The sequence below is a fragment of the Chlorocebus sabaeus genome, chromosome 2 (assembly GCF_047675955.1).
Source record: "Chlorocebus sabaeus isolate Y175 chromosome 2, mChlSab1.0.hap1, whole genome shotgun sequence".
NCBI lineage: Eukaryota > Metazoa > Chordata > Mammalia > Primates > Cercopithecidae > Chlorocebus > Chlorocebus sabaeus.
In genome coordinates, this window is record NC_132905.1 from 72,786,217 (window position 1) to 72,812,442 (window position 26,226).

The 26,226-nt window shown below is 41.4% G+C and overlaps 1 long non-coding RNA gene across 1 annotated transcript; it reads right to left on the reverse strand.

Annotated features, from left to right (window-relative positions):
* Positions 1-8,493: 8,493 nt before the first annotated feature.
* On the reverse strand, positions 8,494-12,737 carry LOC140710477 (uncharacterized). The gene is made up of 2 exons (XR_012091509.1): positions 12,546-12,737; positions 8,494-8,698 (listed from the first exon to the last, which is right to left on the reverse strand). It is a non-coding gene; the product is annotated as an uncharacterized lncRNA (long non-coding RNA).
* Between the last annotated feature and the right edge of the window lie 13,489 nt (positions 12,738-26,226).

Genomic DNA, 26,226 nt, shown 5'->3' on the forward strand with positions numbered 1-26,226 from the left:
CGCAAGTCTGCTCTAAATGGTACAGTCTGTGAGTGTCCTTGCATAACTTACAAAGAGTTGCTGGCAGAAAACAAAGGTAATTCTTATTATATATGTTGGGACCCAATAGCAAATAAATCAGTGTCTATCCCACACATTGTCTCCTTTTCACTTCCTGGGCAATAAGACAAAATTGGCTAAAATGTCACTAGTCTCTGAAATAATAAATGCTATCATTCAGATAGTGGAAAGTGATTACTTTCCATCTTCCCAACAAAAGAAGCCAGGGAAATGAGACTTGAGTCAGTATGAATTTAAGATACATCAAAAGAAGAATGTCCACACTGATAGAAAGAAAGTGACACCTGGGGATGAAAGACGGTTGCCATCCATTTTCTTTGCACTACTGTAACTTACTGCCTCTGCAGCTCAGAGCATAAAATAAGGTCTCATTACCTAGAAGAGTCAAATAAATTTGGTTCCAAACATTAAGCATGAGACTTCCTGTTGCCTCTGACTTCTGAGCAGGGTTCTGGATGCAGGACAAAGATGAGGAGGACTCCCCACTAATTTGCCCTGATGCTGCCTACAGGGCTTGTCAGGCCTTCTAAGGAGACTGAAATTGATGCTCCTTGATGCAGCCTCCTCGGTGCATGCCTCCTGGTTTGAGTGCATGTCAGCAAACTCCAACAAAGGGATGCAGAAGCCAGTCGGCCTCAGTCTGATGTGAACATTGCCACTTACTATACGGCTGATGGGAGGCTGATTAATGGCCCTCAAAGAGATCCATGTCTTCGTCACCAGATCATGTGAATGTCACATTATAGACAGAAAGGACTTTCCAGATCTGATTAAGGGGACATAACTAGAGATAGAGGAGATTATCCTGGATTACCTGGGCGGGTTCTAAATGTAATCACAAGCATCTTTATAAAAGAAAGGCAGAGAGAGACAGAACTACAACAGAAGAAGGCAATGTGATAACTGAAGCAAGACACTTCACCGCTGGCTTTGAAGCTGAAAGAATGAGTCACGAGCGAAGCAACGCAAAGAATGCAGCTCTAGAATGATGAGGACACATGGACACAAGGTGGGGAACAACACACACCTGGGCCTGTTGGGGATGGGAGGATGAGGGAGGGAGAGCATCAGGAAGAATAGCTAATGGATGCTGGGCTTAATACCTAGGTGATGGGGTGATCTGTGCAGCAAGATACCACGGCACACGTTTACCTATGGAACAAACCTGCACATCCTGCACATGTACCCCTAAACTTAAAATATTTTTTAAAGAATATTTAAAAATAGTTAATTTACCAAAAAAAACGAATGCAGCTCTAGAAGGTAGAAAAGCAGGGCAGATTTCTCTAATCTGATGAGGCCAGCCCAATCCGTTCCATTTTTATCATGGGGAACCTAATTCTCTGGCTAGCACCAGTGAATGCCAATCACATCTCTTCACTTTTGCTACAGCATGACTCATCAGTCTTAGAGGCTAGCTCCTTAAACTGGGTTGAGACTTTTCAACTGAGGCAAAGATGAGGAGAGAGGAAAGATATCTTGAATTCCCAACTCCTTCATGATTTTCTGGTATCAGTCAGTGTGGCAAGCAATAATAACAAGAGATAACATTTCCTGAGTGCTTAGCACACTGTTAAGGGTTTTGTGAAACCAAGATTCTGGGAAGCTGGCACTACTATTTACTCCCATTTTCTTGACAATGAAAGTGAGACTTAAAGAGATTAAGGAATTCACCACTGCAGAATGAAACACTAAAGCTGATTTTTCTAGGTGTCTACAACCCCTTCCCATGTGCTCATTGGCCCCTCAGCTCTAAGAATTCTTCTTTTAGCCTTTTTCCAACTCTGCCCCTTTGCCCAAGGGTCTGGCTCTTTCATTAATTCCTGCAGGGCTGTGTTAAGACTTCTTTTTTTTTTTTTTTTTTTTTTTTTTTTTACCAAACTCTATAGTTACAGTAAGGAAAAAGACCTTGTTTTCATCCCAGTAACCCCTTCTCATTAATTCAAGCTACCACCTCGCTTTGCCAGACCAATAACTGGAAGAATCTAGGAAATGTGGGGTCCGTCAGAGCATCTCTTTTAGTACATCCCCTGCTTTCACTTTCTGGGAGAGGCTGATCAATGTTTCCTTGATCTCCCACTCCATTTTCTCTGAAATTCTGCAGCAACGTCTTTAGCCTGAATACAAACACAGACACTTGGGCTCCCACTCGTGAAAAATAGCAAAAAATCCCAACATTCCCAGCGGTAGTTCAACATTCTGTAAATACTTGGCCTCAGTGTCAGAAGCATTGTTCACCTTGAGAGTGAACCGCTTCAAACATGGCACTTCTGAGACACTTTGTCACAACCCTCCTCACTTTCATTTTGTACCTGCCACTTTCACCCAAGTACAATCAGCCTCAGCCAAGAATGGAAGACCGCTTCCCAAGGCTGGAGTAACAATGTCGAGAACACTCTCAGGGCTGGATACTTTATTATTTCTACCACAGGATGAATAGCCTTATACAAGACTGGTCACAATATACTGATCTATGCATGAATAATCAGACTCGGGGTCCTGAAGCTATTCTTATGCCCAAGGAACCTGGTCACATCAGGCTGTTCACTCCTTCTGCTCTAGAGCCCCAGATAAGGGGCTTTCCACATAGTGGCCTGTCCTAATACCTTAATAAAAATAAGAGAGTCATTAAAAACTCTTGGGAAGTTGCATACATATTCTCTTACCTCCTCTACAGGAAAGGCGCTGAATCACAGCCACCAAATTCAACCATTGAAAACAACACACTCTTTAAACATTTTTCTATACTTCATCTTATTTTGTTTTTGTTTTTGCTTTTTGTTGTTTGTTTGTTCGTTTGTTTTGAGACAAAGTTTTACTCTTGTCGCCCAGGCTGTAGTGTAGTGGCACAATCTCGGCTCACTGCAACCTCTGCCTCCCAGGTTCAAGTGATTCTCCCACCTCAGCCTTTTGAGTAGCTGGGATTACAGGCACGCACCACCACGCTAGCTAACTTTTTTTTTTTTTTTTTTTTTTAGTAGTAATAGAGACAGGTTTTCACCATGTTGGCCAGGCTGGTCTCGAACTCCTGACATCAAGTGATCTGCCCTCCTCAGCTTCCCAAAGTGCTGGCATTACAGGATTGAACCACCACGCCCAGCTGGTTGTTTTTGTTTTGTTTTGTGTGGTTTTTCTTTTTTTTTATTTTTGAGCTTGTATTCTCCTGGGATTTCAAAAACATAACCTCAGGATATCTCTTTCCTCTTACCTTCCATACCTATTGCTATGTTTATGTTGGGAGGGTGGCTTACTTGGTGCTGAAGTGTTGGGGTGACAAGGGCAGGGGAAGTCTTTGTGTCCCTAGTGGTCAATCCATCCAAGAGCCTTCAAGATGGCTCCCACGTTCATCCACAGGGCTTCATTCATTCAGGCTCGGTGACTCAGGCTCTCTGCTGGTTCCCTGCCATACCTGAAGGCACAGAACTCATTCCACTGCTTGCTGTGGCTGGCTGGTAACTAGGAATTTCTGTTATCTATCGTGGGCTACCTGTCTGGCCTTACATTACAGCCATTCTCTCTCTGGGAGCTTCTGCCTCCTCAGGGCACCTTTCTCTATCTGGCCCCACAAATCAATGTGTAGTTTTGCAGATTTCCTACTGTAGATTGTGTCCCAAAACCATTGTTCTAATCACTACCATCATTATTAATGGTCTGGGTTCTTCATTTTCCCAGAATGGGAACCTTAAGGCCAATGTTTTGTCATGTGAGTGGCTATAGAGAAGGCTGCCATCCTGCTGTCAGTGTCCCTGTTCCCCATTCCTTCGTGATATGTGTGACAAATTGCAAAGGGAGCTGCAATTCCTCACCCCTTCCTGCCCATTTGCAATGTGTCTTCATAGCTCCTCCCATCAAAGCGAAGTTTTTTGTCCACTCGAATCTGGGGTGCCCTTGTGACTTTCTTTGATCAATAGAAAGTGGCAGAACGGACGCAGTGCCTATTGGGATGCAGGTCTGAGGGAGCGTTGCACCTCTGCCCACTCTCAAACTCCTCCAGCCACCATGTGAAGAAGCCAAGGTTAGCTCGCTGGATGATGGAGGCACAGGACCACGTTTCCTCATGGCCCCAGTCAACTCCCAGACAATCCCTAGGCATAAGAGGGAGGCCGTGCACTGTAATGAAGACCCACGAGCTAGCTCAGCCATAGTCAGCTGAGGCTGTCTCAGATCAGCGGAACTCAGGCAATAGTAAATGATGTTTGTGTTAGTCACTCCATTTTGGAGCAGTTGGTCCTACAGAAAAGCTAACTGATATTTTTCATAACATTTTGTCTTTGCCTCAAATCCTCTGAATTTCCCTAAGGCATTACACTTTTGAAACACTTAACTCTTCGTCTCTCCCCTTAGGCAATAAGCCCAGAGCCAACGATCTGACTGAATTACAGGCAGCAGAAGGTAAAAGATGAAATAAATTGAGAAAAAATAAGCAAACAAAACTTATCACACCTCAAATATTTTGCCAACTACACTCTACCTGCCAGGGATTTAGGGCCACAAATTGTAGATTAAGAGTCCATCATTCTCAGTCTTATTACAGTTTTCTTCTGTAGCCCCAAGCATCTATAATTTAATTCCTACTCTTCTGTGGTTACAGTCATGTAATCTGGTTATAGACACAGCCTCCGATATCAGTGAGTTTTGATCCTGAGTTACCATTCAATGAAATTTGCAAAGTTGCTACTCCCGATATTTCCAAGGAGCACTCACATTGGCTGACCTAATCCAGCAGGTCTTTTGGGGTTAATTTCGTCAGGAAATGCCAGTTTCCCAAATCCCTATTAATGCCTGCTGATTTTGACCCATAACTCTCCCCTCTAAACACACACACACACACACACACACACACACACACACACACACAACCCACATACTTCTAGTATTACCCAGACTCTGTACACTTCAGAGTCAATATTTTTTACTCTGGTGGTTGGTCATACCGGCTTCTAGCATCACCATACATTGAGCCCAGAACCAAATCTTCCCCATTAATATTCTTCAAGCCTGGATGTAGTTTTCTCTCTTAACTCTCCAGAAGAACAAGAAAAGATTTAAAAGGCAGCCTCAGGAACCCCCAGGGTATTCACTCCCTTGTAGGAAATGACTCAATCCCAGCCCCTACATTCAACCATTCATGCAATAGCTTTCTTTATTTTCAGTTCACAACTTAATTTTTTGAGCTGCTCAAAAAACAAAACCAAAAAAACAGTGTAGACTGTTCAACCATTCATGATCCCATGTAGGAGACAGTAAGTAAAATAAGTTAATGGAGGGAAGAGAGACAACGTTTTGTTTTTTCTTTTTTGGTTTTTTTTTTGAGACGGAGTCTCCCTCTGTCGCCCAGGCTGGAGTGCAGTGGCGCTATCTTGGCTCACCGCAAGCTCCGCCTCCCGGATTCACCTCATTCTCCAGCCTCAGCCTCCCTAGTAGCTGGGACTACAGGCACCTGCCACCACGCCCGGCTAATTTTTTTGTATTTTTAGTAGAGATGGGGTTTCACCAGGGTCTCGATCTCCTGACCTCGTGATCCGCCCGCCTCAGCCTTCCAAAGTGCTGGGATTACAGGCATGAGCCACCACGACCGGCTGAGACAACTTCTAAAAGTCACCTTTACAACATAGACCAGATAAAAAATCCTCAATTTACATGAGCAAACAGCAGAATCCAGATGGCAATAGACGGAATTGTCAAGGTTTTCTCCTAAGAATCATAGGTAACTACTAGTCTTCCATTTACAGAGCTTAAATGACCCCTTTAAAGAAGACATTCAGCTTAGAAAGATTGTAGGCTGTTTTCTACAGGAACTTAAATTACCAGTAACTTCCACCCTAAAAAGGCAATTCTCTGTCTATATATTTGAAAATGTTCTTTCTTCTTCCCCAGGCACCCCACTATGGAGGTTTTCTCAGTCTTTGAATGTAAGATGCAGTTTTTTTGTCTGGGATGAGTGAAGTGTTATTCTGCCTTTGAGCTATATATTACTTATTTTATTCTCTGGTTCCATAATTCTGTGTCACACATAAAATATTGTCAGTGTTGACTTGTCACTGAAGAGGACAGCCCTACCAATTATAGAGAAAAGTAGTTCTCAGTCTCTTCACTTCTCCGTTTCTTCATTGAGAAGCAGAAAATGAGAGATAATTGCTGAAAAAGTCCCGCAGAGGCAGTGTGGGACATACCTTGGACTTGAGAGTGGCACCATTATGATTCTTTTTTTTGAGACAGAGTCTCACTCTGTTGCCCAGGCTGGAGTGCAGTAGCGCAATCTTGGCTCACTACAAGCTCCGCCTGCCGGGTTCAAGTGATTCTCCTGCCTCAACCTGTAGCTGGGACTACAGGTACACACCACCATGCCCAGCTCATTTGTGTATTTTGTGTATTTTTAGTAGAGACGGGGTTTCACCATGTTGGCCAAGCTGGTCTTGAAATCCTGACTTCAGGTGATCCACCCACCTAGGCCTCTCAAAGTGCTAGGATTACAGGCGTGAGCCACCACGTCCAGCCACTATTATGATTCTTTACAGTTCTTACCCACTAAAAAAAATTGCCTTCTTCCCTTGAACATGAAGGGGACAGAGCACCTTTAGGAAGGTTTATCATCTTCTGGACTCCAGAAAAGAACACCTCACATTTCTCCTACTCCTAATCTTCAGTAAGTGATTATGAGCCATTGCCCCTGCTACAACAAATTGCTACTTTAAAAAATTTACTTTCAAATTTAGACAGTTTCCACTAAGAAAGAAAGAACATTTTCATGCTAGATGCCTGATCTCTCAGAACACTACGCCCTTTTAGTGGAAAGGAAACTCAGCTGGTGTTCTAGAGAACATAATCTTCAGTGGTTCTGGTTGTTAAATTACAAATCAAAATAAAATAAAAGATCTATATAAATAGACATTACAAATGACTAATGAACACAGCCTAAAGGCAAGATACATCAATAGCTTGGGAAATGCCCAAGTTTCTGCCTTTCAGCGTTGTTGGAAATGCTATTAAGGACATTATGTTTCATTTTGCTTTCATCATTTGCTTAATAAAAATGCATAGTATGACATTCCCATTTATTTTTCTCCTCTGAGAACATTAAGTCAAAAGCATCTCCAGTTTCACCCATCACCTAAAGAGTTATTTATCTGTGACTTTTGAATATGGCATTACATGCTTTTATACATTATAGCATCTTCCTTGCAAAATGTACCTAAAAATGTGACTCTAGGTTAAACAAATAATAATAGTCATCAGGGAAAAATGAATGGGTGCTAGGCGAGGAAGGAAAAGATCATCTCAAGCTGAGTCCGCAAAAGAAATGTGAACTAATGAGGCAGATACGTGCGAGGGGGTGAAGGAGGCCGCAAATGACAAGTGTGACCGAAAATATTTCTGTGTCACTAGGATCTTTTCAGAGAGAGATAGGGAAATAAGAAAAGTTTAAAACTTAGAGCCAATCCCAGCACTTTGGGAGGCTGAGGTAGGCGGATCACAAGGTCAGGAGATCGAGACCAGCCTGGCCAACAAGGTGAAACCCCATTTCTACTAAGAAAACAAAAATTAGCTATGCACCTGTAATCCCAGCTACTCAGGAGGCTGAGGAAGGAGAATTGCTTGAACTCAGGAGGCAGACGTTGCAGTGAGCTGAGATCGTGCCACTGCACCCCAGCCTGGGTGACAGACCAAGTCTCCGTCTCAAACATAAAAATTAAAAAATTAAAAAACCTAAGAGCCACCTTTTTTATGCATAATGAAGAGCCAAAGAATGTGTTTTCATAGGAGAAATACTGATAATAAAATGAAAATTAAAAATGGATAATGTGGCAAAGATAGGATGCCAAGCAAATGTTATCCTGGACACACAGAACATTTTAAGCAACCTACTTCCATTCTCTCCCCAGCATGACTGTCCGTCTGCATAGAGTGACCTGAGAAGTGAACCCAATAGATGCCTTGTGGCTTCTTGCCACAAGTCTTTCATTATTTTTGCCTCTGATCTCTCTTCATATGGTAAAATCTATAATGGGTCAATATCATTCCATTCACCATGACAGCATCTTCGGCTCCTCTCCATAAGGAAAGATGGGATTGGTGGCTTTGGGGCCGATCCTTTATCACAAGGATGTATCATGTGCCTCCTATGTAAAATGGGAAGAATTTTACCAATTATATGAATTATTATTACTGTAACCTCTCCCTCATTTACCCTACTAAACTCTTCTTTGCTTGGTAGTACATTAAGAGCCAGAATATGATAAACTCTGCCCAGCTCCTTTGCTGTGATATAAAATACTCAGGTCTGACTCTACTTTTTCTCAGTCTATCTGGGTTGGTCATTTTTATTCCTTCCATCCCACTTACCCATGTCATACTCTGGATATTTGAACGGACTGCTGATCATGAATGATGGAGAGATACTGTAGAACCTAAAATGGGCTGCCAATTTTTTCATTCACAAGTATTTATTGAGCACTTCTTTTGTGCCTGGAATTGTGTTTGGGGCTGGAGACATAAACCTGAGGACTAAGGCAGCTCATTCTCAGGTGGAGGAGGCATCCTGGCTATATATTATTGTGATAACAATGTGTTGGGTGCTTTTGGAGTTCTGAACTGTAGGCACCACCTTCTCAGAGCTTCCAGAAAACAGCAGAGGCAGCTACAAAGTTTGGACAGAGGGGTCACAGGTCTATGCAAACTTCTGTAGTCCGCTGTAATGACCCCTGTTCTGTGCTCTTCATTGTTTTCTTTGAAGAGCGCCCGGGCTCCCACCATCTGGAAGAGGGATAGGGGATGCCATGGCGTCAGCTGCCCAGGCTGCCCTGCCTGTGGCCTGCTCTCTGCTGCCCCTTGCAGGGGCTCCGGTAAATAGGCTTATGTATTCCCAGAGACGTTTGCTTGAACCTAACAACATCCTCCATCATTTAAAAAGCAATTCCTGAATTCCCAGCTGCCACCGGAGAGAAGCAGAAACAGTAACCCTGAGCCAGAATCTCTCTACAGGGGCCCTGCGGCTCTCCACATCATCCATGGGTGTGTGCTGACTTTTTTGCCTCGGGTATGGACAGGAGGTCGTTGACAAGAAACCAAGCCAATTCCACTCCTCCCCATGGGAAAACATTTTTCTGAACCCCACTAGTACCCTCTGTTTGGGCCCACGGATCTTTTGCTTATCTCTTCTAAAAGTGAAAGCATTAAAAAAGAGAGAGAAAGAGAGAGAGAGAGAACGCCGGTGTTTCCTGTTTTTTCAACTTAACAAGTCAATTGTTTATGTGTCTCTTTCCTGCTTGAAAAAAAGAATAAAGAATACACCTAAGGGTGCAGATAGGGTGAAGTTGGAGGACACCAGCCTTTAGGGAGAGTACTGAGCACCTCCAGGAGAATGTGTCCCCAGTTCAGAAAGATTTTCTCTCAGTCATTACCCATCCACGGCAGCCCTTGAGGAAAGACCCCCATAGACCAAGCTGGTTAGCCATTGCGGCTCTTTCTTCATTTTTTCCTGATTGGTACCAGCCCAAGGAATGCAGACCCCAGTGTTTCCTTTGCAATGTGCTCCCTATGTCCCAGTCAATTCACTAGCGTATTAGTTTGCAGGAATTTTTGCTCAGTAGAACATTAGAAAAGACCATGGAATATTGTTATTTCTAAAATTATTTTCTACTTTTCTTTCTTTTTTTTTTTTTTTTAACTATTTTTTTCTCTTCCTCCAATCAATTCCTCAAATTCCCCCACCATCCACATTCTCCCAGGGCTCCTGACGATTATGTTTAGCCCAATTCTCACCACCAGCTTCAGAGGCTGTTTCCTCCTGATTTTCCAAATGAGGCCAAATGAAGCTTCAAGCTCACAACCAGAGCAACCCAGTGCAAGCTTCTGCGCACATGATGCAGATGTGCTTTTAATCTTTCCTGTACCTTTACAAGCAGATCCTCCCAGTCTTCTGCAGTGTAGGAGAACAGATATGCTTTTATTAAAATTAGTATCTCAATTTCAGTAGCTCTAAGTTCCCACTTGCTTGATAGCAGTGCTAAAGGAAACCTCTCAGAGCCTCCTCTGCAATTCCAGGCATTCCAGGGTGGCCTTGCAGGACAGCAGGGAGGAAATCTGCTCCTGGATTTCAACCTCACCTGCTGCCCACTGCCTGTACCGAGGAAGGCACCTTGATGAGATATTGCTCTGTGGCTTTTGGACCCTCTGAGAGAATAGGGGTCATGGATCTCTCCACTACAACTCTGGGTACCACATGGTAGCCACCCCAAGGTCACAAGTCGCCTCAATAATACTAGGATCATGGTCTTGGTCACCTTTTCCACTTAAGCCCTGAAATTGCTCTGCTCATGCCTGGATTCGCAAGTCCTTTGGCTTCTGACTTAACCTACTCCCTTACTAGGGTTGAGAATTGACTCTGACATACTCTAGAAAGAGGGCAGGACACAAGTGCCCCCGCCCCTTGCATACCCTTACTTATTCTCTTATTTCTCTTTTCTCCAGTCGCCTTTGTCCCTACAATGGGATGAATCGTGTCTTCTCTAAAGATATACCCAAAGCAATGAAAGTGTTCATCAACAGACAAATGGATAAAGAAAATGCAGTGCATATACCCAATGGGATACTATTCAGCCATAAAAAAAAAATGAGATCCTATCACTTGTAACAACATAGATGGAACTGGAGGTCATTATGTTAAATGAAATAAGCCAGGCATAGAAAGGCAAACTTCGAATGTTCTCACTTAGTTGTGGCAGCTAAAATTTTTTTTTCAAATTGAGCTCATAGAGATAGAGAGTAGAACGATGGTTACCAGAGACTGACAAAGGTAGCTAGCGTAAGGTGTGGGGATGGTTAATGGGTATAAAAATATAATTAGATAGAACAAATAAGCTCTAGTGTTTGATAGTACCACAGGGTGACTACAGTCAACAATGTACATTTGAAAATAACTAAGTATAATTGGATTGTCTGTAACAAGAAAGGACAAATGCTTGAGACGATGGATACCCTATTTACCCGGATGTGATTGTTACACGTTGCATACCTGTATCAAAATATCTCATATACCCCATAAATATATACACATACTAAGTACACACAAAAATTAAATATCAATAATTTTTAAAGATATGTCCTGTTTTTAACCTCCAATACACACAAGTGTGACCGTATGAAAATAGGTCTTTTGTAGGTCTTCACAGATATAGTTGAGGATCTTAGAATGAGATTATCCTGGATTTCAGTTGCACCCTAAATCCAATGACTGGTGTCCTTACAAGAGAAAGGATAAGGAGATTTTAGACACAGGAAGGAAGAAGGCCAAATGAAGATGAAGACAGAGATTAGAGAGATGCTGAAGATGAAGACAAGAGACTGGAGTGATGCTACCACAAGCAAGAAACACCAGGAGCCAACAGAAGCTGAAGGTGGCAATGAAAGATTCTCCCCTAGAGCCCTCAGAGGGAGTGCAGCCCTGCAGACACCTTGTTTTAGGACTTCTGGCCTCCAGAACCAGAAGGGAATGCACTTCCGTTGTTTTAAGCCATCAAGCTGTGGTAGTACGTGGCGGTCCTATTCTCTCAGAGGGTGTGAAAGCAATATCTCATCATGATGCCTTCTTCAGTACAGGCAGTGGACAGCAGGTGAGGTTGAAATCATAGTCCAGGAGCAGATTTCCTCCTTGCTGTCCTGCAAGGCCACCCTGGAATGCCTGGAGTAGCAGAGGAAGCTTTGAGGGGCTCCCTTTAGTGCCGCCATCAAGCAGGTGGGAATTTAGAGCTATTGAAATGTTGATGCTAATTTTAATAAAACCTCATAAAAATATAGCTGTCATCTTACTCATGAAGCCCCGATCTGTCCTTCTATTTGTTTCTGCAAAAAAAAAAAAAATTAAAACTCAGGCAAATAGAAACTGGAGTAAAACGTGCCTCCTCACCCCTCTGGGCACAAACAACTGAGTCCTAGCTGAGCACAGTCCTGGGTTCGTCTGGTGTCTTTTCCTTGAAGACCATTTTGTTGACACTCCTTAAACACTACATTTCTTAGGGTTCTTCCTGTTAAACTTGTAGACACTAGTTAGACAACATGTGAATAGACTTAAAATTAATGTACTTTACCACTCACTTTGCAGCTCCATGCACTCTCCCCCGCCCACCAACAAGCAAAGCAAGCCATCCATAAGTTGAGAATTGCAGAACCCACAGTTCCTGTAGTTTATGTCTAACTACCCAAGATAAGGATTATTAGGTCTTTCCAGACTTCCTCACTCAGCATTCTAGTTGACAGCAGGCCTCTGTTCTCCGGTCACTCTCTGGAACAAAAACATTTGAATTCCTTCCAACCAAAAAAAAAAAAAAACCAAACAAACAAAAATAATACTGTTCTGTCTCTCCACCATGTTCCTCCCTTATCTATAACTCTCTCCCCCTTGCCATACATAAGAGGCAATCTTCTTAAAAGAGAAATAATCTTTGGGGGGCTACGGTTAAAAGCATCCATTTTGACCTTAGACAGACCTGTGTAAAGCCCCAGTTCCATAATTTAGCGTGTTATTCTCTCCAGATCTTGCTTCTTTCCTAACTAAAAGGGGAAGAGCCCCAGAGTTATGCTACAAGAATACAGTGAGATGAGGTGGTTGTAGAGCTAAGTAAACAGAAAGGCCTGTAGAGGATAAAAGGGTAATGAGTCTCTGTACAGCCCAGGAAAAGGATAAAGAGAGAAGGGCTTGGAGTTAAAGGAAACACATAAAGGACTCCTAGACCTCTAGATGGGCCAGCAAGGGACTGTTGCTCAGCCATCAGGAATCAACAGAAGGTGACTGAGCAGCCACTGATACAGGCCCTACCCGTGGCTTCTACATCCCTCTTCCATCACAGCACAAGCACCCAGAACACTAATTGGCAGTGCCAGAGACACAGCAGGTACTCAGAGACGGTTTACTTCCTGCATCCAGAAAGCAGAACACATGGTGTCCAAGGCAGGGGGGATGTGTCCATGACCAGATGTTCAGAGTATACTTGGGAGAGAACCCAAGGAGGCACATTCAGAGTAGGCTACAATAACAGGACGACTGCTCCTTAAAGCAGTTCACACCCTGACGTCTCCTGGGTGGTGATGAGTGGGTTTGTATACGTGGGCTCCCTAGGAATTCTCAGTGTGCATATACAGTCCACAGTCATCATACTGATATAATTAGGTGCCTTATGTGCGATTACTCTTTTCTCCTTTAGCAAAAGCAATTTTAGCATCTTTTTATGTGGACAGGAACAAAACGTCACTTTGAGTCAGATCTCAAGAAGGCCCCTTAAGTTTCATAGGTGAATGACAGGCAATCTCAGAGCACATCATTTGCCCCCGTCTGCCAAGAGAGACCTCTAGCTATGCTTGATGAATGTAAAGTATTTTCTTTTGTGTTAATTGCACTTTCAAATATAATACAGTGTTATTAAAAAGATGTGTAGTTTACATATATTCTTGATATTTCTAGGCAGGCATGGAAAAGAGGAGATGGAATTCATGATACACTATGAAATAGATCACCAAGGGAAAATTTTTACAAATAGAATGGATTGTGGTTGCTAAAGATAGTAATTCTTGCCTATTTGCTTCATGGGCTTGTTAAGAGGATGAAAGTCAAAATGAGATCGTAGAAATGAAAACACAATCAAGATTTCAGAAATTGAAAATAGCACTATCATTATTATTTTTAATTAAAGTCATTTATATGGGAACTACATACTTGAGCTGCAGACTCGGTGACCTGGCCCTCAGGTGCACAGAAAAGTTCTAATTAAAATTTTAATAACCGTCTTATTACAGGTAGAAGGTTTCTCAACAGTGAAATAACAAACGGCCATGGTAGTTGGGTTCTATTATTCCCAGACTTCCCCATTCTAGGCTCTGTTCCCCCAAAACACTTTGAACACAAACACATTCACACACACATACACCCGCACACTTTACAGGTGTCCCGGGGCATTATTCTGTCTTACGGGAGCAGCCCTCAAGATAATGCCTTGGTGAGTTTAGAATCTTTTTTGTTTGTTTTGTTTTGTTTTGTTTTGTTTTGCTTTGTTTTGTTTTTTGAGACAGAGCTTCTCTCTTGTTGCCCAGGCTGGAGTGCAATGGCATGATCACGGCTCATTGCAACCCCCACCTCCTGGGTTCAAGCGACTCCCCTGCCTCAGCCTCCCAAGTAACTGAGATTACAGGCGCCCACCACCATGCCCGGCTAATTTTTTTGTATTTTAGTAGAGACGGGGTTTCACCATGTTGGTCAGGCTAGTCTCGAACTCCTGACCTCAGGTGATCCACCCGCCTTGACCTCCCAAAGGAGTTTAGAATCTCTACAACAAGAAAAGAGAAAACTTTCTGTCTTCTTCTTAAAATCTCTTGGAATAAATTTTTGAAAGTATTCTTTTATCTGTTTCCCAAACTAGGAGAGATCCCATTTTATCTTTTCTTTCAATCTTTTTTTCTAAAATCAATTCCCCACCCCCGCCACAAAAAAAAATAAATAAATCATGATTGATGAAAAAAGGCACCATGATGCAGTTGTTGTGCATGGACCAGTCTGTCAGCAATGACCACAGCTCACCTGAGAGTAAGATTACAAAATTACCACCAGAAAATGACTTTTATAATCAGCCTCCAAAGCTAATGCCCAATATGTGATACTTTCTGCTAAAGCTCCTGGAAATCTTCCCACGTGCTGTGCATCTGCATTTGCAGACCCTCTACCAGGAGCTAAATTTATCTGCTCTTTAGTGTTTTATTGGATTTAAAAGAGCTAAGCAGAGAGTTTTAAATCTAGTGGGGATATTTGATGAAATAAAAACTGGTGAAAACAAGGACAGCAGCAGAGAGGAGAATGGACCAAGAGGGTTTTACGGATCCTCCATCTTCCTAAATGTCCATCCCTTCCAGACTTCTCCCCCCAATTTTTGTGCACCTACTCTGAACTCGACATGTGTCAGATACTGAGGGCATATGGAAATATGATAAACCAGATTTCCACACTTTAGGGAACTTAGAATCTATTTGAAGAAGTAAGACTAGCACAGGAACAATTAGTTCTCAAAATATATCAGTTAAATGAAGAATTTGGTGAATTTTAAGTGTCTTAAAATATCACCAAAAGGAAGTTCAATGTGAACTCCCAGAGTAATCTGGAAAATCTTCAAGATGAAGTGAGGGACATCAGATGAGTCTTGAAAACTGGGAAGCAGGCCAGGCACAGTGGCTCAGGCCTATAATCCCAGCACTTTGGGAGGCTGAGGCAGGCGGATCACCTGAGGTCGGGAGTTCGAGACCAGCCTGACCAACATGGAGAAACCCCATCTCTACTAAAAATACAAAAATTAGCTTGGTGTGGTGGTAGTAGCCTGTAATCCCAGCTACTTGGGAGGCTAAGGCATGGAGAATTGCTTGAACCCAGGAGGCAGAGGTTGCAATAAGCCAAGATCGTGCCACTGCACTCCAGCCTGGGCAATAGCTCGAGGCTCTGTCTAAATAAATAAATAAATAAATAAAGTACTGTTATAACTGTACATTTATTCCAAATACTAAGGCGATAACTATTTGATTTCCATTTTAAATTTCAGGTACCAAGCATTAAAAAAAAGTTTTGTGACTTAACCAAGATCACAGCTAGTTATTGGCAATGGGACCCAGGTCTCCTGACAACTAGACAAATTCATTCCACCAGACCTTACTGACCTGCAGTAATTTTTTTGCCCTAAAATAGCAATTCTTATTTTGGCATCCATTCAACTGAAGAAATATATAGATATACAGGTGGTCTTATATTTAAATGCAGGATGCTCCACTATCTTTTCCAAAACTCAAGCCATATTTCTAATTTCCGTTATTTGTTTACTTATTTATTAATTAACAATTAATTATTTATTATTAATTATTAATTATTAATAATTATTTATTAATATTATAAATTAATTATTATTTATTAATTTATTAATAATTGATAAATAATTACTTATTTATTCTTTCATTCATTTCACAGATGTATTGAGCTACTGCTACATGACCTGCTATTGACCTGGTTCTAATTTCTGGAGATAGAAATAGTCCTCTCTTGACAGAACTGGCTAAACAAATAATTACAACTCCTACCAAGTGGGAAAATATAGGGTGCTATACAGAATAAACAAAGGGAGTTCAGAAAAGTCCTATCAGGAAAGTCACCTTTAAGATGTAAAGGATGCCCAGTAGTTAGGTGATAAATAGGGACACCTATGTTTCTGCAAGACAACATAGCAGGTTCAGGAAACTGAAGGAAGACTTGATGTCTACACCAAGTGAACAAAAAGCAGAGCATTTGACGGAGGTGGACTGTTTGGTGGGGCAGGACTACTGAGTGTCCCACACTACTAATTTGCTATGGAGGTCAGGAGATGCATGATCAGAATTGAGTTTTCAAAAAAAAGTACTCTACTTCTATATGGTCTCCTTTACAGAAAGAAGTGGTTTAAAATGGACACTAAGAGTCAATTATTAGGCCATTGCAAGTCATCTGGGAGAGAAGCAGTGGTAGCATGGACTAAGATTGTAGCAGTGGGAACAAAAACAAGTGGATGTATGGCAGAGCTGTCTAGAAGTCAAAGCCAACAACAGTAGTGTTTGGCTGCAAGAAGAAAGAGAGGGAATGGTCAAGGGTGACACCCAGATGATTGACAAGTGGGAGGATGGTGATTACCCTTCCCTGAAACAAGAGTAATTGGAAAAAGAGCAGTTTTTGAAGGGGAAAGGAGAAGAGAAGAAAATGAATCAAGTTTGGGATGGGTTAAATTTGAGTTGCCTGGAAACATTCTAAATGGAAATGTGAAATAGACAGTTGGATATGCTAGCCTGGTACTCCAGAGAGAGGTCTGGGTTAAGGATAAAGTTGTAGAAACCATAAGCACGGGAGCGCACGGGAGCGCATGAGACCTTGGAGGAAAGCATGTGGGGTGAGAGGACAAAAGCGCTTAGAAAAGACTCCTCAGGAAATCCAATCGCCAAGGGTTATGTAGAGATGAGTGACAGCAAAGGACACTGAGAAGCCATCACAATAGGAGACAAATTAAGGCTAGGATGATACCGTGGATGCTGACAATAGCATAGGCACATTAATGAAAAGCTTTCCTAAGTCATCATGAAAACATCTGTATTGGTCCATTTTCACACTGCTGTAAAGAACTTCCCTGAGACTGGGTAATTTATAAAGGAAAGAGGTTTAATTGACTCACAATTCCACATGGCTGGGGAGGCCTCAGGAAACTTATAATCATGACGGAAGGTGAAGCAGGCACCTCTTCACAGGGCAAAAAATCTTATCCAGCAGTATAATAACCATGGCATTCTGATCTCTTAATTTTTTAACTACTAGCAAAATGTACAAGATGCATTGCAAGACACTGAAAGAAAATTTAACACTTTGTCTAAAAAAACAATAGGGGGATTGCAAGTAACCCTCCATGACTCTGAAGCTGATCATTGAGCTTGATCATTATTGACATCCTTTGTTTCTTCGCTTGCTAACTTTTGGCAATTTTATTCAACAAGGTAAACTGTCTCACTATGTGATTGCAATGAGATCCTTTTCCTCCTTGGAACCAGTTTAAAACAAAAAAACCAGCAAAAGAGAAGAGTAAAGCTGTTATAATTAAGTTTTTTTTAAAAATTATATCTGATTTTTATGTTTTCATATGAACCCTGGGAGAGAAATCTGTCTTCTTGCCAATGGGATAATACAATATTGGTGTGACCATTGGCAGTGATGTCTGTTGCCTCATTTGCCATCAGGGTTGATTTGGTAATCAGGTTGACTGATCCTTATTTCCCTTCCCTGTGTATTTTAACAGAACTAGAGGGTTTAAATAGACAATCTTTCCAGAAAAAGGAGGTCGGTTCTTCTGAAACAAGTAAATGAGAAAGTAAACCTCCAGATGATTCCTACATTTTGCACTTGCTGACAGAGGAAGTTCTACCCTAAGCTGATTATCATGGGAATCTTCTCCTCTTTCTTTTCTGTCTCAATCATGGGTTTGAATTCCAGTATCAAAATCCTAGTGTTTCTGTATAATATTTTTATGGTGTAGTCAAGAGTGCCCCACTCCATACAGACATAGAGCTTTGTGGGGCAGTATTGGGTTCTTAATGTTACTTCAAATGTTCTGTTAGCCCGGGTCACTTCAATTTAGCAAGTATCACTGAATGAGCTTCCACTGGATACAAAGCACAGGGAAGAATTCTGTAAATGATATGAAGATGTATAAAGATTGAAGGGTAGTAGAGAAGAGCCCTGGAAAGATGTATAAGCACTTTGAGCTCTTGAATTAAGCCCTGTCTCTTTGGACTTTCAAAAATTTCTGAACAATGGCAAGAATCATTGCTAAGGTATGAAAACTCTGGGCCATGACCCCAAATCCACAGAAGGTTGGAATTTACCCCCAAGCAAAATGCAATGGGAGCAGAGTGGGGAGGAGACACTGATGCTTGAAACCCAGAAACACTGAGAGCTAAAAGTCATCCTCACAGTCGTCGTATGTTCACTGTGTACTAGCAATCATGCTAAGTGCTTTACATAAATAATTGCATTTTAATCTTACAAACAGCCCTGTGAGTATGTATTATTATTTTTACCCCACTTTGCAGATGAGGAAATTTAAAAGTTTAGATGTTAAGTAAATTATCCAAAGTAACAAACATCAGTAAGTGGTAGAGCCTGGAACTGAACCCAGAGCCTAGATTCTAAGCTACTACATGCAATGAGGACTGTCTTCCTGGTCTACGTCTTTCTCTCCAGCAACCTCACTCCCAGCCCTACCCCAGACCCCTAGACAGTTACAGTAGACGCAATGCCTATGGCCCAAAGAACATTAGGAATCCACAAAAATATTTTAATTTGATTTAAGTCAGAAGAAAAATATTAATATAACAATAAATATACGAAAATAATTCCAGCCTGAATTGTGTTCACCTTTATATCAATGTAATCATAAAATATAATTTTAGCTTATTTATTTTTATGAAAAAAGGGTGAAAGTGCCCACTCAAGGCCCAGAATAGTCAGAATTTGGCAGATACCATCTTCTTGACAGAGGGAGAGAAACTTCACGCTTTCCCTTTCTAAGCCCCTTCACTGGAGCTAATTTTTCCTCTTCAATATAATAAAATAACAATAACCAACACCTCTATAGCTTCTACAATGTGCCAGGAATGTATATACGAGCTTTATATACATTCTTCACAAACCCCTGTGAAGAAGCTGCTACAAATGTTAGCAGCAGAAAGCATCTGAGTTGCATGGTACCAAAGTAGGTTAGCAGTGGATCCATGAGGGCCTGCAGCAATTTCTTGCCTCCTCAGAAGAAAGAATTCGAATGAGGGGGCAGAAGGAGAGAAAGAAGCAAGTTTAGAGCAGGGGAGAACGTTTATTAAAAAGTTTGGAGCAGAAACAAAGGAAAGTAAAGTACACTTGGAAGAGGGCCAAGCGGGCAACTTGAGAGATCAAATGCCCTGTTTAACCTTTGACATGGAGTTTTGTAAGTTGAAATACTTGCGGGGTCTTGCATCTCTTCTCCCCTGATTCATCCCCCAGGGTGGGCTGTCTGCATGCACGGTAACCTGCTAGCCCTTGGGAGGGGCCGCAAGTGCAGTGTTTACTGGAGTTGTACATAAGCTTACTTGAGGAGTTCTTCCCTTACCAGCTGAATGTTCTAGAAGGAACATTCTAGGGATATTTTGCCTCTTAATGTGCATGCTTGAGCCCACTTAGCCAACTCCTGAGATCTTACTGGGAAGCTGCTAATCACCAGTTTCAGGCATTTCTATCTGTTGGGAGACGGCCTTTCGTGGTGCCAGCTGTGACCAATTATTATTTTACAGAGACAGTTAACAACCACCTGACCACACCTGATAGTTGCCTGACGTTCCTGATGGGCACAGAGGAGCTCTCTCCTGCCCCGCTTATGCCTGACTAGCTAGCTAGCTACTGTAATACTATTAGCTCCATTTTATTAGTAGTAGTAGTAGTAGTATTGTTGGCTCCATTTTAGCAAGAGTATTTAATATTTCTTTGAATCACATCCCACCCACATTAAAATACCAAGAGTCATTTCAAGATGTCTCCCTGGTCCCAGCATCCTCCCAGAATGGCTTCACTCATGCAGGCATGCACTCATTCACGTATTCATTCCCTTAACATGCCTGTCTTAAGAAAGTTGCTCTATAAGCTTCCATAAATATGAGAAGGGAAAAATAAAGTGTCTCTGTCTACAACTTGCTAACATTCTCACCCTAAGATTGTGATTAAAAATGCATCTCCTGTAGATTCAGCCATGTTATCTGTGCAGTTTCTGGGACTAGGTTTTGGTTTGCTAGATTTTGGTTGGTAGTCATTAGGTGTTTGTGTGTTTGTCTGGAGAAGCGTGAGATTATGGCACAGAAATTAACTTCACTTTTGCCAGTGCATAGAGTACAAACGGTCCTCTTCCAGAAGTATCTACGCTATTTAATAGAGAGTTAATAGGAAGGCACCCCAGAGGATTCATTTAACCACAACTCACTTTGTTAAACTTTTTAAATGGAACTGGTATCAGCAGTAATGCCAACATAAAGCATTATTTCAGCCTTTGGCACGACATGAAAACCACCTCATCTTTTTGCACAAAATTGTTCCCTCTGTCACTAACAGCATTCAGGATTAGATCAGTTTGACTGTCAACTATTTTTACTTTTCAAGCACGGATCAACGGCACACTCTGCCTGATATCATTAAGATAACTTGAGGATAACTAGCCATACATCGACAAAGGGAGAGATTCATTATTGTGATTAAATAAAGCAACCAAGCTGATTATTATAAATCCAACCACTTCTCCCCCACCTCACAGCTCCCTGTTACTAAAACATTCTCTCCCAGAAATAAGTACATTGCCATACATCGCATTTCTTTTTTTGACTTTTTAAATTTTGCCTTTGAAACCTCAACACTCTTCTTTGGATAAATTAAGTAGTTCAATGAGTAGGTCCCTCATTATTACTTTTAATAATCAGGAGTTCCAATCTGATTTCTATAATCATTTTTATTTTGTCTCTAGTTAAATACTACTTGACTGAATGAGAGTAGTCTCTTTTTCCATAACAATGCATATTTTAAATGTTTCAATACTATTTGCAGGAAACTTTTTACCTTCCCAGCTGACTAATTATCATACTTAACAAAGCCTTTTTTGTGTGAGAGTGAACAGCCCAGCAATTGCCATCATTTGCATGCACACTAAAACTAGCGCTGGGAATGTGACCTTCATTTAGGCATTGAATAATGTTCTCTAAGCTTTATCCATCCTGCCTGCTAATCACCACAGCTACAACACAGTCCCGTGTTGGGCAACTGAATTGTTTTTGCAAACAAAAAGTAAATTGTCTATTAGTGCGTGTACACATTTTCTTGTCTCAGAGAACTAACATAAGGAAAGGTCACTGAAGGAGACAGACAGGGTTCCAGTTAAATGTTATTGGTGGGTAGGGGGATAGAGTGCAGTGATAAAGAAAACCATTAACCTTGTTTTTTCCTCTGTTTGTGCCTTTGTTTGGGAAATAAGGTCTATAATAACAGAGTTAAAACTCCCCACCAAAAGCAAAGTAAGGACCTGCTAAATCAATTTTTATACGCGAAAAAAAGGTAGATCTACATTGCTGATATGGAAAAAAATAAAGATATTGAGTTATAATGCATAAATCTGCAGCTATTATCATAAGTCCAGACGGAGTATTTTAGACTTTCTAAGGAGCTCCTAAAAGGCACAGGAAAGAGATTTGATATTTCTTATAATTGAAATAAATCCTTTTGCATGATTACAAGGCAGATCTTAGGCTACTCACAAGAAATGAACCTTAAAGGGGAGGGGTTGGTAAGGCTCAGGAGATTCCAGGCCATTGAACTAAAAAAGCATGTGTCCTGCAGCAGCTGCCATTAAATAAAGAATCTAGATCTATAACGGTTCTATCCCTGGTGACTATTTGCATGGTAAATGGATAAAAGCACAGTTTTAGAATCTCTTATTTATGTAGATTAGAAAGGAAAGAATAATTCACAGTTCTTTCCTGCCCAGAGGTTTGCACACTCCACTCCAAAAAGGAAAATGATATGTCGTCAGCAAATATACAACAAGGAACCACTTAAAATTCTGGTTTCATTAATCATCGTATGCATTTGCTTTTCTATCCAAGTTCTTTGCAAACTTCGGTGCATACACACACATTAAAAAGATATATAAATATATTTGTGTAGTTATTTATACAGAATATATATGTTTATCCTGTGTGTGGCTAGTAGGCTTAACTGATTAAAGTCCTGTTCTAATAAGGCTAGGTCAGAATTTCTCTGGCTCTGCTTTCTGGCCAGGAATAGCAATGTAATTTCTGATTAACCAAGTTCTAAAGGCACACAGCGAGTCCCAAGGTAGAGCAGGCAAGAAACTACTGGACAGAATAAGCCTTCCGTATGATGGAAAGAAAAAAGACCATGTGACAAGACCTGCTGGAGGGAAGCTGGAAAGTCTGTTTGGATAGGTAACATTTTCATTTGCCAGTATGTCTATTCAGGGCATAAAGTATAACTTAAATAACTAACCCACAGTTTTGGTCGCTAAAGAAAAACCAGAAGAAAATTTCATAGACACTATCTTGAGAAATCTCCCTCTGGAATTCTAGAAAGTAGGTTGGTTCGATTTTCAGATTAGAAAGTCCACGGCTCAGAAGAATCAAAAAGGTCCAGGTGGAGAAGAAGAAAGGTGCAGGCTGGACTGTCACTGGGCTTTACCAGATAAGGTGAGATCATAGGGTGATCATTTGTGCTGCTTCATGGTACGGTCAAGTTTACTAGGGAGGAGCACAAGAGGGATCTGGGGAAGAAGTCATAGCCGGGAACAAGGACTGTCCCTTGCATAAAATTTCTCTAGAACTCTAGAATAGCTACAGGACGGACAAGGTGGGAGTCCAGCAGAAGAAAGGCAAAGAGAAAGTCAGCTATGTTTGGTATGATGCCACTAACAACATCTCTGTAAATGTGTCAGTGGAAATGAGCCACATCCTGAAGTTTCTGGAGATCACAGGTGATATGGTTTGGCTGTGTCCCCACCCACATCTCACCTGGAATTGTAGCCCCCATAATTCCCACATGTTGTGGGAGGGACCTGGTGGGAGATTATTTAATCTTGGGAGCAGTTTCCCCCATACTCTTCTTGTGGTAGTGAATAAGTCCCACAAGAGTTGATGGTTTGATAAGGGGTTTCCTGTTTTGCTTGGTTCTCATTCTGTCTTGTCTGCTGCCATGTAAGATGTGCCTTTTGCCTTCCACCATGATTGTGAGGCCTCCCCAGCCACAGGGAACTATGAGTCCATTAAACCTCTTTTTCTTTGTAAGTTACCCAGTCTCAGGTATGTCTATCAGCAGCGTGAAAATGGACTAATACAACAGGGGACTGCATTATCTTCAGTGGGGTCTTCAAAGATAAAAGGCTACGAAAACCTGATAGTTGAGTATGGCAGGTCAAAGTAGATAAGCCAAAGAAGTTTTTCCAAAAGATCCACCTAATCAAGAAGAGCTTGGAGGATTTGTGGGACCTGAAGCCAAGGAAGCAGTCTGCATTCAAAGACCCAGTTGTGACTTAAGATACCATCACTAATTCCAGCAACACTCCACAAAGTCTACTAATAAAACTGGTCCTTCAGTGCTTGCAGATCTCATGGTAATTTCTGGAGACAAACAATTCTGCCAAGGATCCTGATAGCTAAAAGGAATAGCAATATGTCATTTAGGAACTTGCTACATCCAGAATGACTTCTCACGGTTGAAGGTCAGCTGCTAAGAGGCATAGATAATTTAACTGCCCTGTTGTCTTGAACAAGGAACTGGTAACATCAATTACAAAGGCTCCTGTAAAGTCTGAGCGAACCTATCAAGGCCAAGAAATTTGCCTTCATGTTTACTCAGCTTGGGTCTACACATTAGGAAAGTCATTAATAGATTGTTGCCATCTGCTGAGGAGTTCCTCAACGCCTATCACAAGAGCACCTTCATCCGCAAGCTATACTGAGTCAATGCCAAGGTGGTAGGTTAAGTAAAACTTGAAGAGGTGATAATGATTGGCGTAAAACCAGGAACTCACCAGTATGTCATCCCACCAGCCTCAACACAGCCACTTGTGAGCTGTGAAGGAAAGAACGAAAGAGGCGTGAGTAGTGGATGGGATTCCAACATTACAGAACAGGGCAGCAGAAGCAGCAGCATTGGAAGTCTAACTCCACTTCTGATGTCAGAAGACCTAGACATAAAATCTGGGGAGTTGTTCTTCCATAATAAAAGAAAAATCCAAACAATTGAGTAAGGCAACTAAGTAAAGCAATTAAATGTGATGCTTCAGGATAGACATCAAGGCCATTAATAGCAATTAATGTTTTTTGTTTGTAGTATTATGCACGGGGTATTGTAATTTCCACATAGTAAAATGATCTATTTTTCACTTCATTAATCAGAAAACATGATCATTGTGATCAAAAAAAGTGGCCTCATTTTACTTCCCGACCAAGATTTAACTGCAAGTGCTTACAATGAGGTCTCATTTTCTAAAGACTTTATCGCAGTTAAAAGACATACTACCACCCGTTAGTCAGTAGGCTATGGATTATTATAATAAATACTTAAAACCACTTATCAAAATAAAGAGCCAAAGCACAGTCTGCCATACAGTGGCCCTGATTTTTTAATCAGAGTCTCTCACTTGCTAATTGGAAGTACTCAGAACTCCAAATGACTTGTCTTATCGTTGGTGAGAATTAAAAAGGTTTTATACACTGGAGATATTTTAGCACTTTTCCCAGCTAGGTCACCCTCATTACACTAGCTTTGAAGCTTCTCTTACATTTTCTTTCTTATATGTCAGTTCAAGAAACGGGCTTTCAGAGAGAAGTACACTGACCCTCTCAGCCAATGATCCACCAAGTGACTATTCCACATGTAGGCAGCTGTACAAATAGCCACTTGCCAAGGGGAAAGAAAATCAATTTATTCCTGAAGATTATTGAAGCTATTTTATTTTGCTTGTTTTTACAATGTACCAAACTCCTGCCTGAAAAGCAGGCTGACTTATTCTGTGTGTTTATTTATAGGGTATGTTTATAGTACTTATTTATATACTTATTTATAACGGTGTATTAAACAGATATCAGACCTATTAGAAGGAGGGACGGCAAATATGTTTGCTTGTTTCTTTGTTTTTAAAATTGTGCTGGAATGGTAATGAGGTTGGAAAAATATCATTACATCCAGAATACTGGACCGTGCATCTGCCCAGGATCTTTCTCTGAGTCCCACAAAACAATGACAGCCTACAATGAATAGATGAAGGGCCACCTGAGAGAGGAAGAAATGAATGAGGACCCCTGGAAGGGGATAGGAGCACAGAGGGGGCCAGTGAGCAGCAATCCGCTTGAGGAAAATATTTATTTCCTCTGAGGTCAAAAGGGGGAAACTGAATAAACCTTAGCAGCCACAAGTGGTCAAGGGAGTCTGTAAACCAGGTCATCAAAGAGTGTGCCTACTGCCTCAAACACAGCACCTTCTCCTGCCTTGGGAGGCCCCTGAAGGCCTCTGGTTGGTAAGTAGAGGGATAAAGACACCAAAGCTGGCGGGGCACAGTGGCTCATGCCTGTAATCCCAGCACTTTCGGAGGCCAAGCCTAGACTATGCCGCTGCACTCCAGCCTGGGGACACAGTGAGACTCCATCTAGAAAAAAAAAGACACCAAAGCTAACTCTTCACTTTCAACAAACTTTCCATTTGAAGTTCTGAAGAGCCTCAAACCTCCCAGAACCCACCATCTGCCAGGTCTTTCAAATGAGGTCAAAGGTAGCTCACTCTGTGGGCTGAGATAATTGCTTCTTCAGGCTTAGTTAATTAGGACAGTTGTTTCATTATCAGCCAAGCTCCTTTTATACATACAGCCCACATGAACTGAGTCTGAAGATTCATCTCAGAAACCAGGCCGGGGCAGGTAAACCCAAATACTGCTCAGCAACATTCCCATTTTTAGAAATGTTGACAATGAAAGACAAAGTCTTGAGTTTTATGTAGCAAACAGTAAAATATAAACTCATACAGTTAAAGGAATATAGTAAATGAAAGAAATACTC